This window comes from Phocoena phocoena, chromosome 1 (genome assembly GCF_963924675.1).
Source record: "Phocoena phocoena chromosome 1, mPhoPho1.1, whole genome shotgun sequence".
Classification (NCBI taxonomy): domain Eukaryota; kingdom Metazoa; phylum Chordata; class Mammalia; order Artiodactyla; family Phocoenidae; genus Phocoena; species Phocoena phocoena.
This window is the reverse complement of record NC_089219.1, coordinates 3,101,774-3,117,518: the sequence shown is the minus strand read 5'-3', so window position 1 is coordinate 3,117,518 and position 15,745 is coordinate 3,101,774.

Genomic DNA, 15,745 nt, shown 5'->3' with positions numbered 1-15,745 from the left:
CCCCTGGGCCATGGGTCAGCCTCGGTGGCCTTGTCCCCTGGCTGATTGCTGTCATGTCTCCTCTCCAACCACTGGCTCTGGTCCCATTTCCCTCCAACCCACTGTCCATGCCCTTTTATCTCAAACTCTGCTCCATTCACATCAGGCCTCTGCTCAAAAGTTCCAGTGGCTCCTCAACACCTGAGAAAGTGAACCTGCTCCAGTGGGGTACGTCTGCTTCACCTGGGACACTTTCAAAACCAGACCCATTTAGTCTGATTGTGAGTCTCTTGTCCAGCACTGAGATGGTCTGCATGGGATGTGTCCAGCACTGAGATGGTCTAGAGTGGGACCAGACTGGGAAGGATGCAGTCTGGCTTGGGCTGGTCTCTCTCATATTTCCCAGGCTGTATACACCCCCACACTGACCTTGGGAGACAAGTCCTATTGCCTGTTGATGTTCAGAGGAAAAGCCCCAGGTGTGACACTTCTTGCCCCACCAAGACCCATGGGTGTCTCTGCTCTACACACCCTGCAGCCTGCCTTGAACTGGCTGTTAGTTGGGCAGAACTCCATATTGCCTCCTGCCCTATCTCCCAGGCCACCTCCTTCCAAGCTTGTTTCCTGTGTCATTGATTCCAGAATGAGATGTTCATTTGCTCTTTGAAAATAACATTCAGAACGATTTGAACAAACCCCTTCGGCTCAGATGAACCACAGGAGACAGAATGCGAGCTCAGAGCGGTATTTCATTTACAGGAGCCCCACTTTCCCAGAAAGCACCCAGGGCTTCCCAACTGAAATACAGCTTCCTCCCTAATTTCTTTCCACAAGCCCCCTGCCCACTGCCAGCTTGATTTAAGCGTTAATTCAGTCCCAAAGTGAGCAGCGTCTGTCAATCGTTCTCATTATTTTTCTGCATAATGTTATCATATATAAAGACTTGGCTGAGGAATGCTCACAGCCCAACAACTACACACCACAGCACAAGGTCTAGAAGCCCAGCCAGAGTATGTGCTACAGAGTCAGGTGTCTGGTACATTCTTGGAGTGATTGTGGTGTGATTTCTTCTCTCCCAGGGAGAACAAAACTCAACCAGATGCCCATGATAATGCTTCATTATTATTATATTTTCTCCACGACCCAAAGCAATCTAGTATAATGGAGGGGTGTCCCTTGCTGTTGTGGGGAGGATGTGAAGTAACTCAGTTCACAGACTGAACAATATCAATGCACGACTTCAACAGCATAAAGGTGAAGTGTTCTCAAAACGCTTGGGTACTCTCCTGACTCAGCTGCTTTCAGTGATGACAGCCCCAGGAAGCCTGCTGGTATTAATAAGATGCACTGGAGGTGATTTGAGGTCCTAGGAAGGTCTAGCCTATGTCTATAGCTCAGTTAGTGTCATTATCCGAAAAGAAAAAGTGCAATATCTTGTAGTTTTCCAGTTCTAGTTTGTGTAGAATGTTCTCAGCCACCGCACTCTGGGTGATTATCTCTAAAACTACCAGCAGTATGTCTACACACTGCTTCTTCTTAAGATGTGTTATCAAGACAAACAGAACAAGTGAACTGACCCAGCATCTTAAGCACCAAGGAGATCTCCGGGGACCTTCTGGGCCAGGGTTTGAGTGGAGCGTCAAGCACCAGCCTAGGACCACTGCAGACCTGCCCTGCACCTCAGCATCTCCTGAACCTTCTCACCTTTGCTTCCTGCTTTGCCATCTTTGACCGCAAGCCTGGGAAATCACAACCTCGAAGGCAAGAGATTTTGCTGCCTCATTTCTGCCAAGTTCAAAGCTGAATATTTAGGAAATGCAGAGAGAGCTGTGGAGAAGAGAGAACATAAAGTGCTGGGTGCAGACAGATCAGAAGGGAGAGGGGTCCTTTCCAATTCAGGTACTCACATGCCAAAGGTGAGTTCAGGGAGACATGAAAGGAAGAGCTCACTGGATCACGAGGCAAAGTTGCCCAAAGCTTCTCTTGCCAGGAACGGTGGCTCCCTTCCCCTTACCAATGCAGCAGACATTTACGGGGACACTACAGATGCTGTAGGATGAACCCTCCATCAGGAGGTGTGGGGCTTCCGGGAAGACGTGAACCAGAAATAAGGAATCACAGATGCAAAAGAAGGAAAAAAGAGGCAACTCTCTGCCTTTGCAACTGCCCTCTGTGCAGGGGGTTATATATTTAGAATTCCCCTTTTTTCTATGTTTTATTACCACATGTAATCCTGCCAGCTGCTTCACCTTTATCTGGCAACCTGAAACCAAAGCAAAACACTATTCTGGGGACAGTCACTTTAAAACGAAGTCACTTCTTTCAAAGTCCAGCTGGGCTTCCAGATAGAAAACCAGCTGCCTCAGAATTAAAAGGTGATGCCCCTACCAGACTTCTGTCACCAAACCCCCCAGATTATATGCAGGGAGGGGAAACCTGAAACTTCCTTCTGGATTTACTCCTCCTAGCCTCCAGCTCCTCACTTTTTTTAGGGGCAGATACAGGACAAGGAAAAATGGGGCTGGATTCAATCCTAGTGACCACACCTCATTCTGGTCTCCCAGTGCTCTGGGCTGAATTCTGTCTCCCAAGTTCACACACGATGAAGTCCTAACTAACCTCCAGATGCCAGGATGATACCTTATTTAGAAATAGGACCACCTAAGCTATGATAAGTTAAAATGAGGTCATCCTGGAGCAGGGTGAGGCCCTAATCCAATAGGACTGGTACCTTATAAAATGGGGAAATTTGGACACAAAATCACACACAAGGAGATGACATGTGAGGACTGGAGTGATGTTTCCACAAGCCAAGGAACAACCAGAGGCCAGGACAGAGGCCTGGGATGTCCTTCTCCAGAGCTTTCTGAGGGAGCATGGCCCTGACAACCCCTTGATTTTAGACTTTCAGCCTCCAGAATGCTGAGACAATAAATTTCTTTTGATCCAGGCCACTCAGTTTGTGTTACTTTGTTCCAGCAGGCAATAACCCAGGTTAAAAAGTAAAAGCCAAGAGAGATTGGTTCAGGATGTCAGAGTAGAAGGACGTGCTCCCACTCCCTCCTGCAAGAGCACCAGAATCACAATTAACTGCTGAACAATCATCAAAAGGAAGACACTGGAACTCACCAAAGAAGATACCCCACATCCAAAGACAAAGGAGAAGCCACAATGAGATGGTAGGAGGGGCGCAATCACAATAAAATCAAATCCCATAATGGCTGGGTGGGTGACTCACAAACTGGAGAACACTTATACCACAGAAGTCCACCCACTGGAGTGAAGGGTCTGAGTCCCACATCAGGCTTCCCAACCTGGGGGTCTGGCAATGGGAGGAGGAATTCCTAGAGAATCAGACTTTGAAGGCTAGAGGGATTTGATTGTAGGAATTTGACAGGACTAGGGGAAACAGACTCTCCAATTTTGGAGGGCACACATGAAGTAGTATGCACATCGATACCCAAGGGAAGGAGAAGTGACCACATAGGAGACTGAACCAGACCTACCTGCTAGTTCTGGAAGGTCTCCTGCAGAGGCGGGGGTGGCTGTGTCTCACCATGTGGACAAGGACACTGGCAGCAGAAGTTCTAGGAAGTACTCCTTGGTGTGAGCCCTCCCAGAGTCCACAACTAACCCCAATAAAGAGACCAGATAGGTTCCAGTATTGGGTCGCCTCAGGCCAAATAGCCAACAGGGAGGGAACACAGGCCCACCCATCAGCACACAAGGAGATTAAAGTTTTATTGAGCTCTGCCCACCAAAACAACAGTCAACTCTACCCACCACCAGTCCCTCCCATCAGGAAACTTGCACAAGCCTCTTAGATAGGCTCACTCATCCACCAGAGGGCAGACAGCAGAAGCAAGAAGAACTACAATCCTGCAGCCTGTGGAACAAAAACCACTTTCACAGAAAGGTAGACAAGATGAAAGGCAGAGAGCTATGTACCAGATGAAGGACCAAGATAAAAACCCAGAAAAAACACTAAATGAAATAGAGGTAGGCAAACTTCTAGAAAAAGAATTCAGAATAATGATAGTGAAGATGATCCAGGACCTCGGAAAAAGAATACAGGCAAAAATTGAGAAGATGCAAGAAATGTTTAACAAAGATTTAGAAGAATTAAAGAACAAGCAAACAGAGATGAACAATACAATAACTGAAATGAAAAATACACTGGAAGGAATCAATAGCAGAATAACTGAGGCAGAAGAATAGATAAGTGACCTGGAAGACAGCATGGTGGAATTCACTACCACAGAACAGAATAAAGAAACAAGAATGAAAAGAAATGGAAACAGCCTGAGAGACAACTGGGCCAACATTAAACGCAACAACATTCGCATTATAGGGGTCTCAGAAGGAGAAGAGAGAGAGAAAGGACCCGAGAAAATATTTGAAGAGATTATAGTCAAAAACTTCCCTAACATGGGAAAGAAAATAGCCACCCAAGTCCAGGAAGCGCAGAGAGTTTCACACAGGATAAACCCAAGGGGAAACAAGCCAAGACACATAGTAATCAAATAAACAAAAATTAAAGAGAAAGAAAACTTATTGAAAGCAACAAGGAAAAAATGACAAATAAAATACAAGGGAACTCCCATAAGGTTAACAGCTGATTTCTCAGCAGAAACTCTACAAGCCAGAAGAGAGTAGCATATATTTAAAGTGATGAAAGGGAAGAAACTACAACCAAGGTTACTCTACCTGGCAAGGATCTCCTTCAGATTCGATTGAGAAATCAAAAGCTTTACAGACAAATAAAAGCTAAGAGAATTCAGTACCACCAAACCAGCTTTAAAACAAAGGCTAAAGGAACTTCTCTAAGTGAAAAACACAAGAGAAGAAAAAGACCTACAAAAACAAACCCAAAACAATGAAGAAAATGGTAATAGGAGCATACATATCGATAATTACCTTAAATGTGAATGGATTAAATGCTCCAAACAAAAGACACAGGCTCACTGAATGGATACAAAAGCAAGACCTATATATATGCTGTCTACAAGAGACCCACTTCAGACCTAGGGACACATACAGACTGAGAGGGGATGAAAAAATATATCCCATGCAAATGGAAATCAAAGAAAGCTGGAGTAGCAATACTCATATCAGATAAAATAGACTTTAAAATAAAGAATGTTACAAGAGACAAGGAATGATACTACATAATGGTCAAGGGATCAATCCAAGAAGAAGATATAACAATTATAAATAAATATGCACCCAATATAGGAGGACCTCAATACATAAGGCAACTGCTAACAGCTATAAAAAAAGGAAATTGACAGTAACACAATAACAATGGGGGACTTTAACGCCTCACTTACACCAATGGACAGATCATCCAAACAGAAAATTAATAAGGAAGCACAAGCTTTAAATAACACAATAGACCAGATAGATTTAATTTTTATTTATATTATAGTCCATCCCAAAACAGCAGATTAGACTTTCTTCTCAAGTGCACACAGAACGTTCTCCAGGATAGATCAAATCTTGGGTCACAAATCAAGTCTCAGTAAATTTAAGAAGATTGAAATCATAGCAAGCAATTTTTCTGACAATAATGCTATGAGACTAGAAATCAATTACAGGGAAAAAAATAAAAAACACAAACACATGGAGGCTAAACAATACGTTACTAAATAACCAAGAGATCACTGAAGAAATAAAAGAGGAAATCAAAAAATACTGAGAGACAAATGACAATGAAAACACGACCATTCAAAACCTATGGGATGCAGCAAAAGCAGTTCTAAGAGGGAAGTTTATAGCAATACAAGCCTACCTCAAGAAATAAGAAAAATCTCAAATAAACAATCTAAGGTTACACCTAAAGGAACTAGAGAAAGAACAAACAAAACCCAAAGTTAGCAGAAAGAAGGAAATCATAAAGATCAGAGTAGAAATAAATGAAATAGAAACGAGGAAAACAACAGCAGAGATCAATAAAACTAAAAGCTGGTCCTTTGAGAAGATAAACATAATTGATAAACCATTAGCCAGACTCATCAAGAAAAAGAGGGAGAGGACTCAAATCAATAAAATTAGAAATGAAAAAGTAGAAGTTACAACAGACACCACAGAATTGCAAAGCACCCTAAGAGACTACTATAGGCAACGCTATGCCAATAAAATGGACAACCTGGAAGAAATGGACAAATTCTTAGAAAGGTATAACCTTCCAAGACTGAACCATGAAATAGAAAATATGAACAGACCAGTCACAAGTAATGAAATTGAAACTGTGATTAAAAATCTTCCAACACACAAAAGTCCACGACCAGATGGCTTCACAGGTGAATTCTTTCAAACATTTAGAGAAGAGCTAACACCATCCTTCTCAAACTCTTCCAAAAAGTTTCAGAGGAAGGAACACTCCCAAACTCATTCTATGAGGCCACCATCACCCTGATACCCAAACCAGACAAAGATAGATACTACAAAAAAAGAAAATTACAGACCAATATCACTGATGATGTAGATGCAGAAATCCTCAACAAAATACTAGCAAACAGAATCCAACAACACGTTAAAAGGATCATACACCATGATCAAGTGAGATTTACCCCAGGGATGCAAGGATTCCTCAATATATGCAAATCAATCAATGTGATACACCACATTAACAAATTGAAGAATAAAAACCATATGATCATCTCAATAGATGCAGCAAAAGCTTTGACAAAATTCAACACCAATTTATGATAAAAACTCTCCAGAAAGTGGGGGCAGAGGGAACTTACCTCAAAATAATAAGGGCCATATATGACAACCCCACAGCAAACATCATTCTCAATGGTGAAAAACTGAAAGCATTTCCTCTAAGATCAGGAACAAGACAAGGATGTCCAATCCCACCACTGTTATTCAACATAGTTTTGGAAGGCCTAGCCATGGCAATAAGAGAAGAAAAAGAAATAAAAGTAATACAAATTGGAAAAGAAGAAGTAAAACTCACACTGTTTGCAGATTACATGGTATTATAACTAGAGAATCCTAAAGATGCTACCAGAAAACTACTAGTGCTAATCAGTGAATTTGGTAAAGTAGCAGGATAAAAAGTTAATGCACAGAAATCTCTTTCATTCCTATACACTAATGATGAAAAATCTGAAAGAGAAATTAAGGAAACACTCCCATTTACAATTGCAACAAAAAGAATAAAGTACCTAGGAATAAACCTACCTAGGGAGACAAAAGACCAGTATGCAGAAAACTGTAAGACACTGATGAAAGAAATTAAAGACGATACAAGCAGATGGAGAGATATACCATGGTCTTGGATTGGAAGAATCAATATTGTGAAAATAACTATACTACCAAAGCAACCTACAGATTCAATGCAATCCCTATAAAATTATCAATGGCATTTTTTACAGAACTAGAACAAAAAATCTTAAAATTTGTATGGAGACACAAAAGACTCTGAATAGTTAAAGCAGCCTTGAGGGAAAAAATTGGAGCTGGAGGAATCATATGCCCTGAATTCAGACTATACTACAAAGCTACAGTAATCAAGACAATATGGTATTGGCACAAAAACAGAAATAGAGATCAATTGAACAGGATAGAAAGCCCATAGAGAAACCCATACACCTATGGTCAACTAATCTATGACAGAGGAGGCAAGGATATACAGTGGAGAAAAGACAGTCTATTCAATAAGTGGTGCTGGGAAAACTGGACAGCTACATGTAAAAGAATGAAATTAGAACACTACCTAACACCATACACAAAAATAAACTCAAAATGGATTAGAGACCTAAATGTAAGACTGGACACTATAAAACTCTTAGAGGAAAACCTAGGAAGAACACTCTTTGACATAAATCACAGCAAGATATCTTTTAATCAACCTGCTAGAGTAAAGGAAATAAAAACAAAAATAAAGAAATGGGACCTGATGAATCTTAAAACCTTTTGCAAAGCAAAGGAAACTACAAAGTAGATGAAAAGACAACCCTCAAAATGGGAGAAAATATTTGCAAACGAATCAACGGAGAAAGGATTAATCTCCAAAATATATAAACAGCTCATTCAGCTGAATATTAAAAAAAAAAAAAACCCAGTACAAAATTGGGCAGAAGACCTAAATAGACATTTCTCCAAAGAAGACATACAGATGGCCAAGAAGCACATGAAAAGCTGCTCAACATCACTAATTATTAGAGAAACGCAAATCAAAACAACAATGAGGTATCACCTCACACCAGTTAGAATGGGCATCATCAGAAAATCTACAAACAACAAATGCTGGAGAGGGTGTGGAGAAAAGGGAACCCTCTTGCACTGTTGGTGGGAATGTAAATTGATACAGCCACTATAGAGAACAGTATTGAGGTTCCTTAGAAAACTAAAAATAGAATTACCATATGACCCAGCAATCCCACTACTGGGCATATATCCAGAGAAAACCATAATTCAAAAAGACACATGCACCCTAATGTTCATTGCAGCACTATTTACAATAGCCAGGTCATGGAAGCAACCTAAATGCCCATCGACAGAAGAATGGATAAAGAAGATGTGGTACATATATACAATGGAATATTACTCAGCCATAAAAAGGTACGAAATTGGGTCATTTGTAGAGACGTGGATGAATCTAGAGACTGTCATACAGAGTGAAGTATGTCAGAAAGAGAAAAACAAATATCATATATTAACACATATATGTGGAATGTAGAAAAATGGTATGGATGAGCCGGTTTGCAGGGCATAAGTTGAGACACAGATGTACATAACAAATGTATGGACACCAAGGGGGGAAAGCGGCAGGGGGGTGGTGGTGGTGTCATGAAATGGGAAATTGGGATTGACATATATACACTAATATGTATAAAATGGATAAATAATAAGAACCTGTTGTATAAAAAAATAAAATAAATAAAATTTAAAAATTTTTTTAAAAAAAAGAAAGAAAGAAAGCAAATTCTGAAAAAGAAAAAACAAAAACAGGGAAAGGGGAGCCTGCATTTTGCTGCCTGGGATGCTGCCGGTGATGCAATCATTGTCTCCTGACAGAGTTGGTGTTTTAAGGAAGACTGTACGGTCAGTCATGGAAGCCAACCAGTGGCAGACCAGATGTGTTGGAGAAGCAACACCCAGTCTATTAAAAGTTACCCTCTGCAGAAAGAAGGTCAACTTTAACTCCCCTAAAGCAGGGTTTCTCCATGTCAGTATTGTTAACATTTGGGTTGGATCATTCTTTGCCATCCTGTACCTGACAAAGGTGTGGCAGCATCTCTGGCCTCCACATGCCAGATGCCAGTAGCACCTCTTCCCTAATTGTGACAATGAACAATGTCTCCAGGCAGCGTCCCCGTAGACCAGGAGACTTGTAGGATCTAGAATCCTGTGGTCTTTTTCAGCCTGGGTGGTTCGTTGAGTTGCTTTTGTGGTGGACAAGTGTTCATCTTTGCTGAATTGACTTCCTCTTGAGGGAAGTGATGTGGGCCCTTAGTTCCCCGTAAACATCTTTCCCTGCCCTCCCTACAGTCAGTGGTGACGGTTGCTGAAGAAACCTGTGTCACAGGCCATGTCCCTCCAATGCTCCAAGAGGGGGAAACATCTCCAGCCTCCCTCCAGCACCAAAAGGTTTCTGCTGGGCTTACACATTTGGACACCCATCATGGTCAGCTCTGCCAAGTGTATTCAGCTATACTGAGACCCCATATTTATGTCCTTGGCTTCAGTTCAAAGGCAAGGGCTATACACACTAGCAAATGGACTCTAAAATCCCAATTTCCCTCTCTCACTGGTGAGAAATTTGAATTTATTTTGATGGCATCCAGGCTGTTGATTTGTTTATATCAGTTAAATGACCAAAGTGGTATTGTTTTTTCTGCTTGTTAAAGACAGTTATGTATCCCATTCATCAATGTGTCTCAGGGCATTAAGCCCCTCACAGACTGAGGAGAGGTTCTCCCTGGGGAGTCCTTGGTCACCACAGCCATCTGCAGGCTCACAGCCTCAGAAGCCAACGGAGGCTCCCAGGGTGAGAGAGGAGCAAAGGCAAAGGCACCGCTCCGAAAGGAGACGGAATGGAAGCGCATCTGTCCCCGCTGTGCTGGATGAGGCAACACGTAAATCACCTGTGGGTCCTGCAGTGGGCACAGGGTGTGGGTGGGGGAGGGGTGCCACCTACACTCCGGAGCTAATTAGGGGGGAAGGATGCTCATTCGAATTTGAAAGGAATCCTCTACCCCCTGCTTCCAATCGTTGGCACATCTGCATCCTTGAATGTGTTTTCCTTCTCAGAAAAGATGGCTGAGACCTCATTTCGCCAACTCTGCAGACCTTCAGCTGGGGTCCTGAGGTGCAGGTCAGCTCTTTTGTGTTGCCTAATCCCTGGGACCCCAGCTCCCTGCCCCCTTCTCTCCTGTCTTCCTGAGGCTGGATGTTGGCCTTGGCAATGGATGTACCTAAAGAGGGGCCAGGAAACTTAGCAGCTGGTGAACTGTGCTGCAGAGATGTTTCTGGAGGTCTGTGAGGCCATGGCTGGAGGTGGGCAGATGGGGTGAGGTACTGGGTTCAGCTCGGCCCCACCCCCTGGGCTAGGGGTCCTGCACAAGCCAGGCGAGCTCCTGGTATCTTGGGACAGCTGATGGTGTATAGGACTTTGGCAGTGTGTTCAAGGGATCCCCAACACTGAGACCACAACAGGTGTGTGGACAGGGGCTGTCCAAAGAGGAACGCTCTGGGCTGATAGTGTGATTTCCTGAAAAAAGAAGACGGCCTTAATTAAGGTCCCTGCTTTCTCAGACTCAACCAGAGAGCCTGCAGCCCTGGGAGCAGGGAAACCTCTGCCGCTGAGGCAAGGGCATCCTCTTTTAATCCACATCAGTGGAGCAAGACCCATGCCCACCACCAGAGCAGAATTCAGCCTGCATCCCCTGAAGGTGAGGACAGGCTTTTCAACCTGGGCGCTGTGGACATCTGGGTCTGACCGTTGCTTTGGGGACCATCCAGTGTGTTGTAAGATGCTTGGCAACATCCTAGCTTCTACCCACCAGAGTCCAGGACCAACCCCTCTGCAGCGTGACACCAAAAATGTCTCCAGACATGGCCAGATGTTCCCTGGGGGGTGGGGGGAGGTAAGACTGCCCCTGATGAAGAACCACTGGGCTGGTGGCAGGGTCTGTACTCACACATCATTAGCCTGATCTGATCCCGTCTTCTGTCTCTGTAAACTACGCGTGCTCTGTGTGTCCCCTGGCTCAAGGATGGGGGCCCTTCCTTGGCACAGATAGGCACAAATATAAGCTTTGTGCCTCTTTTCCTCTCGGGGGCAGTTTCCTCTGCAGGAAATCTCTGCAGGTGTGAGCTGGACTCAGACCGTCCACAAAAGCACAATGGGGAACCCCCAGCCTGATTTTGGGGGCAATTGTGGTCTCGGGTACAGTGTTGTGGGACTGTCCCTATTGGCACAGACTCGGCTACAAGCAGCCCGGGACCCACACCCAGAGATCCAGAAATGTTTTCTTTGTGGTTGCACTGGGAAAGAATTGGTTTGGAAATAATGAATATACAGGGAGGAAATCTTAGAATATGTGAACCATGACATAGACATGAATACCCATATTCTTAGAGTAAGTTTCATATAATACTGTTAAAAAATAAATAAATAAACAAATAGCATTTAGAAAAAGTCATTTTGAGGTCACGGCCTGAACTAATGGTGATTCTTTTGTCTCTTTTTTTTCATATTATGTTTTTTTTTTTTAATAGCAACATCAGAGTACTAAATATACAAAGCAAAGTTGATATAGGTGCTGCATTGACAATATTTTCCAAATTACATAGTTTTGAAATACAGAAACAACTTAAAAAAATCTGGAATAAAAGTTCACCTGTATGGAAATCACACCCAGCCCCCCAACCCCCACCCCAATATATCATGTAATTTCTGTTTATTAACATAATTATGAGATGCATTTAAAGAAAAACACAACAATAAACTACAATAACTTGTTTCAGGAAGATGATATATAAATATGTCTATAAGGACAGCTGAGGCATAGATATATATGTATAACACTTAGAGAGAGAGGCTTCTGTTTTTCTGTGGAAAAATAACAAGTGATCCATGTAAAAGTATAAATAAACAGTAAACAGTTTATTGTATCAGAAAATAATTTAGGAAAATCAAAATAAACCCAGTGTTTCTATACATGAGTGGGAGGAGGGGAGAAAAATAAAGTTCTAAAACATTCAACTTAACAGCTGTGAAAATGAGCCAGGGTGGCCATCACCATTGACCTTCTTGTCCTGTGGTTCAAGTTCATGGTTTGTGAGTTTCCTAGTTCCACGGGTGAGCTGGGGAAGAAGAGGGAGAAATGGGTCCACGTTTAAATGTATGTACTTAGACCTGGTGAATTCAAGTGTGGTTCAATTACACGAGGGGTATCGCAAAGAACATGAAGCCTTCTGGTTCTCAGGTCTTTGACCCTCAGATAGATGCCCCATGTGAAGAACCCAGCCAAGAGTTTGGATGTTTCTCTGAGTATTCTGTGTATACCCCCCCAAACACCCAGATGTGCCCAGGGATCCATGCTTGATGATGGATGTGAAAACAAAACATCCAAATGGTTGACTGCATTTTCCACTTAGTCATAGAGGCACGTGATCAGCAAAGACTTGAGTCCATGACAAGTTAAACCGGCAAAGATGTGCTCAAATGCGAATGGGACTAACTTTTTCAAAAACGTACATTGGAGCCAGCTAGGCCAACCGTGCTTACCATGGACAGATCTCTGCGACTTGCTGTCTCTCGCTCAGCCCTTCATGAACAGGTTCCACTGAATTAGACAGTAACTGAAGGGCTTCCGGTGTTTCCCTTCTGTTTGGTTATTGATATTTTCTAAATGTTTTCAGTAAACATTTATTCCTTTTGAAAAAAATATAAAAGACTTTGGAAAGATAATCAATGTGTAGTCTCACATTTCCTCCAATGTCCAGTTTAATGCGTTCTGGGTCTAAGTCATGTTCAAGGGTTTAACTCATGTTCCACAGTGCATGTATAGAGAGACAGAACATCAGTTAATCTCTTGTCGATCCATGTATCAATCACAAGTTAAGTAAACTTAACAAAGTCATTCAAGGTCAGGTGAGGCTTGGCTGTTGTTCTGCTTTTCCTTTAAATAATTTTAGCTAAAGGTTAAGTGTGTTCTGGGCTCCATCGCCCACCATCTTTTTTCTCCAAGGGAGGCAAGAGGAAGAAAGGATTACAAAGGGTTTGCCCAAAAACAGCAGAAAAAAAAAAAAAAAACCCACAACACTCTCTAGTTTTTAAGAAACCAATTATCCAGAACCCAAAACTGATTACAATATTTTCCCGAAATCTCAACGTTTCATTCCCACACTTTGTAAGTTCCCACATCTCCTCTCCCCGCTACTGGAGAACATCTCAGGGAGCAGCAAATGCCATGGACAGTGCTCATCTTCCCACCAAGCAGAACACGTATGCATCTCTGAAACCTTTGCTGAACCCCAAGCCATTCCATGTCATCTTGTGCTGGGAATTCATCAAAGGATCAAATTTATGGTCTGTCGACTGAGAACCGATTTCGTTCAAGTCCTTTCACCCTTCTGGCTTCAGAGGAAGCAACCCAAATGCACATGAAAAGCAAAAGAACAAAAGTAATGAAACAAAATGTGTTTTCTGTAGGTCATGACAGTTCAACTCAAGGCGTATGTGGCCACAGGTGGGCTCTGTAAAGCCTGCTGTCTTTTCAAAACCAGCCACCCATCCCTGTCTTTAAGGCCCTTGACTGGCAGTTGTGCTTGTATGTGGAAATGGCACAATACTTAACAGTGCCTTAGAAATCTCTCCTTTCCAGAACTTTCATGTCAGTTCATGTCTACTTGCTGTAAGTTCATCATGAAAAAAATACTCACGTTGCCTTGTAGACCTTAAGTTGTAGGCAGTCACAACAACACTTGATGTTAGAAATCCATAAGCCTAAGGGAGAGATAATACAGAGTGGAGTCCAGCCTAAAATAGCCTTTGGAGGCAGAGGGAGAGAGTTATTTCTGGTGGTAGCCGCTGCCACACGAAACCTTGTCAAGAACAATGCTATTGGTTCACTGCTCTACTGCTATGTGGATTCCAGCAACCTAAAACTTCAGAAAAACCCCTCTCTCCTACTCCAATTAATCCCCCAAAGGCTGGAAATTGGGTTTGGGGTGTCACAATGGCTTTGAAAGTGTCCCTTTTGGCTTGGGACAATGGTGGTTGTTCTTGTAGTTTCCTGCGTGGTGACTTGAAACAATTGTATCGGGGGAGAGTGTTCCCCATCCCAGACTTTTAGTGGCAACAAGTCTTCATGGTACATGATGATGCCCAAAACTAGAACTTAAGATTCATTTCTCCCATGAAAAATGCTCTCCCCACATCTCTGGAAGCAATAACTTGCCACAGTCAGTAAGACTGGCGTGAACTGCCAGTTCACCAATTCCAAAGCTACAAACATCAACACTGAAGAATCTACTGCAGAATTTCAAAAGTCCGACAGAACCCCACCAGTGTGGACAGTCCACATACGAATGAAGCTTCTGGGGAGTTATTTGGTGTTGCAAATATTTGGGTGTTGATAAGAATACAGGTCTCCAGGGGATTTTATTTTTAAGACAGAGACCACCTAGGAAAGAATAATTAACTTTATGAAGAAGGGTTTCCTACAATCTGACCTTCTCTGCGTCCATTCCATGACTCAGCAGATATTTTACTTTGAGATTCAAGATAGGAGCAAGAGTTAATTCAGCCCCAGGGGATGTCTTAGCAACCCTCTCGGCTTATTCTTTTAACCCATTCAATTTATGTGCTCCATGGTACATGTGTGTTCTGATTCCTACCTACATGGAAGAGATAACAGGGCCATTTACAGGTTCACTGACCCTTCCCCCACTACTCACTAGCTATTTACACTCCCCCCACCCTAAGTGCTTATAAAGCTTTGTGTCCCTGATGGCAGGGCTGGCCCAGTTTATACCCGCCTCTTAAGCTGAGGCTGTTCCATATAAGACTTAGATTTATGGATTCATTCAAAATTACTCTCTTGATTCTACACCCAGTAAGTCTTGGAGCATTTAACAGGGAAACCATCAAGTGGGAAATGCAGTGGGGCTCCTGGAAGGATTGATGTTAGCATTCCAGCTCCAACACAGACACATATTATAACCCAGATGACCATTCTCTTCAGTTGCCTTTACAGTTGGGTGTGGGCCATGCGTTTACAAGTGCGAAGTGTGCACCTGTCGCTGTCTTGATGTCTGGGAATGCATGGAGAGAAGGCCCTCGCCCCCAACCCCGCTCTGTCCATGTACTACTGCCTTCAAGAGCCCACACAAGCATCTCACCTGCCTTCTCCTTGCCCTTTTATATTCTTGGCCCCGTTGTGTGCACAGCTTTCTCATCGGTGCAAACTAGATGTTGAACCTACTCAACTACAGTGAAGCAGAGTGGAAGGGGGTACGTGTAAGCCCACCCCCTACCCTGGGAGGCTGGCTGCTCTGGCGGGGCTGCTTCCCTGACAAAGTGCAAATGTTACAGCTGCCCCTTTGGCATAAAGAGAGACTGGCCCATAGTTAAATTTCTTACTTGCATGCTCACATGATGACCGATTTGAACTCTGGAGTTTAGCTATAGTAGGCTTGCTGGCTGGTATCTTTCTAGAATCATTTGTGGTCCAAAGAAGCTCAATCTTTCTGTTTGTTTAGTGGGTGGGGTGATCTAAAAATATTGCTTCTCTCTCTACAC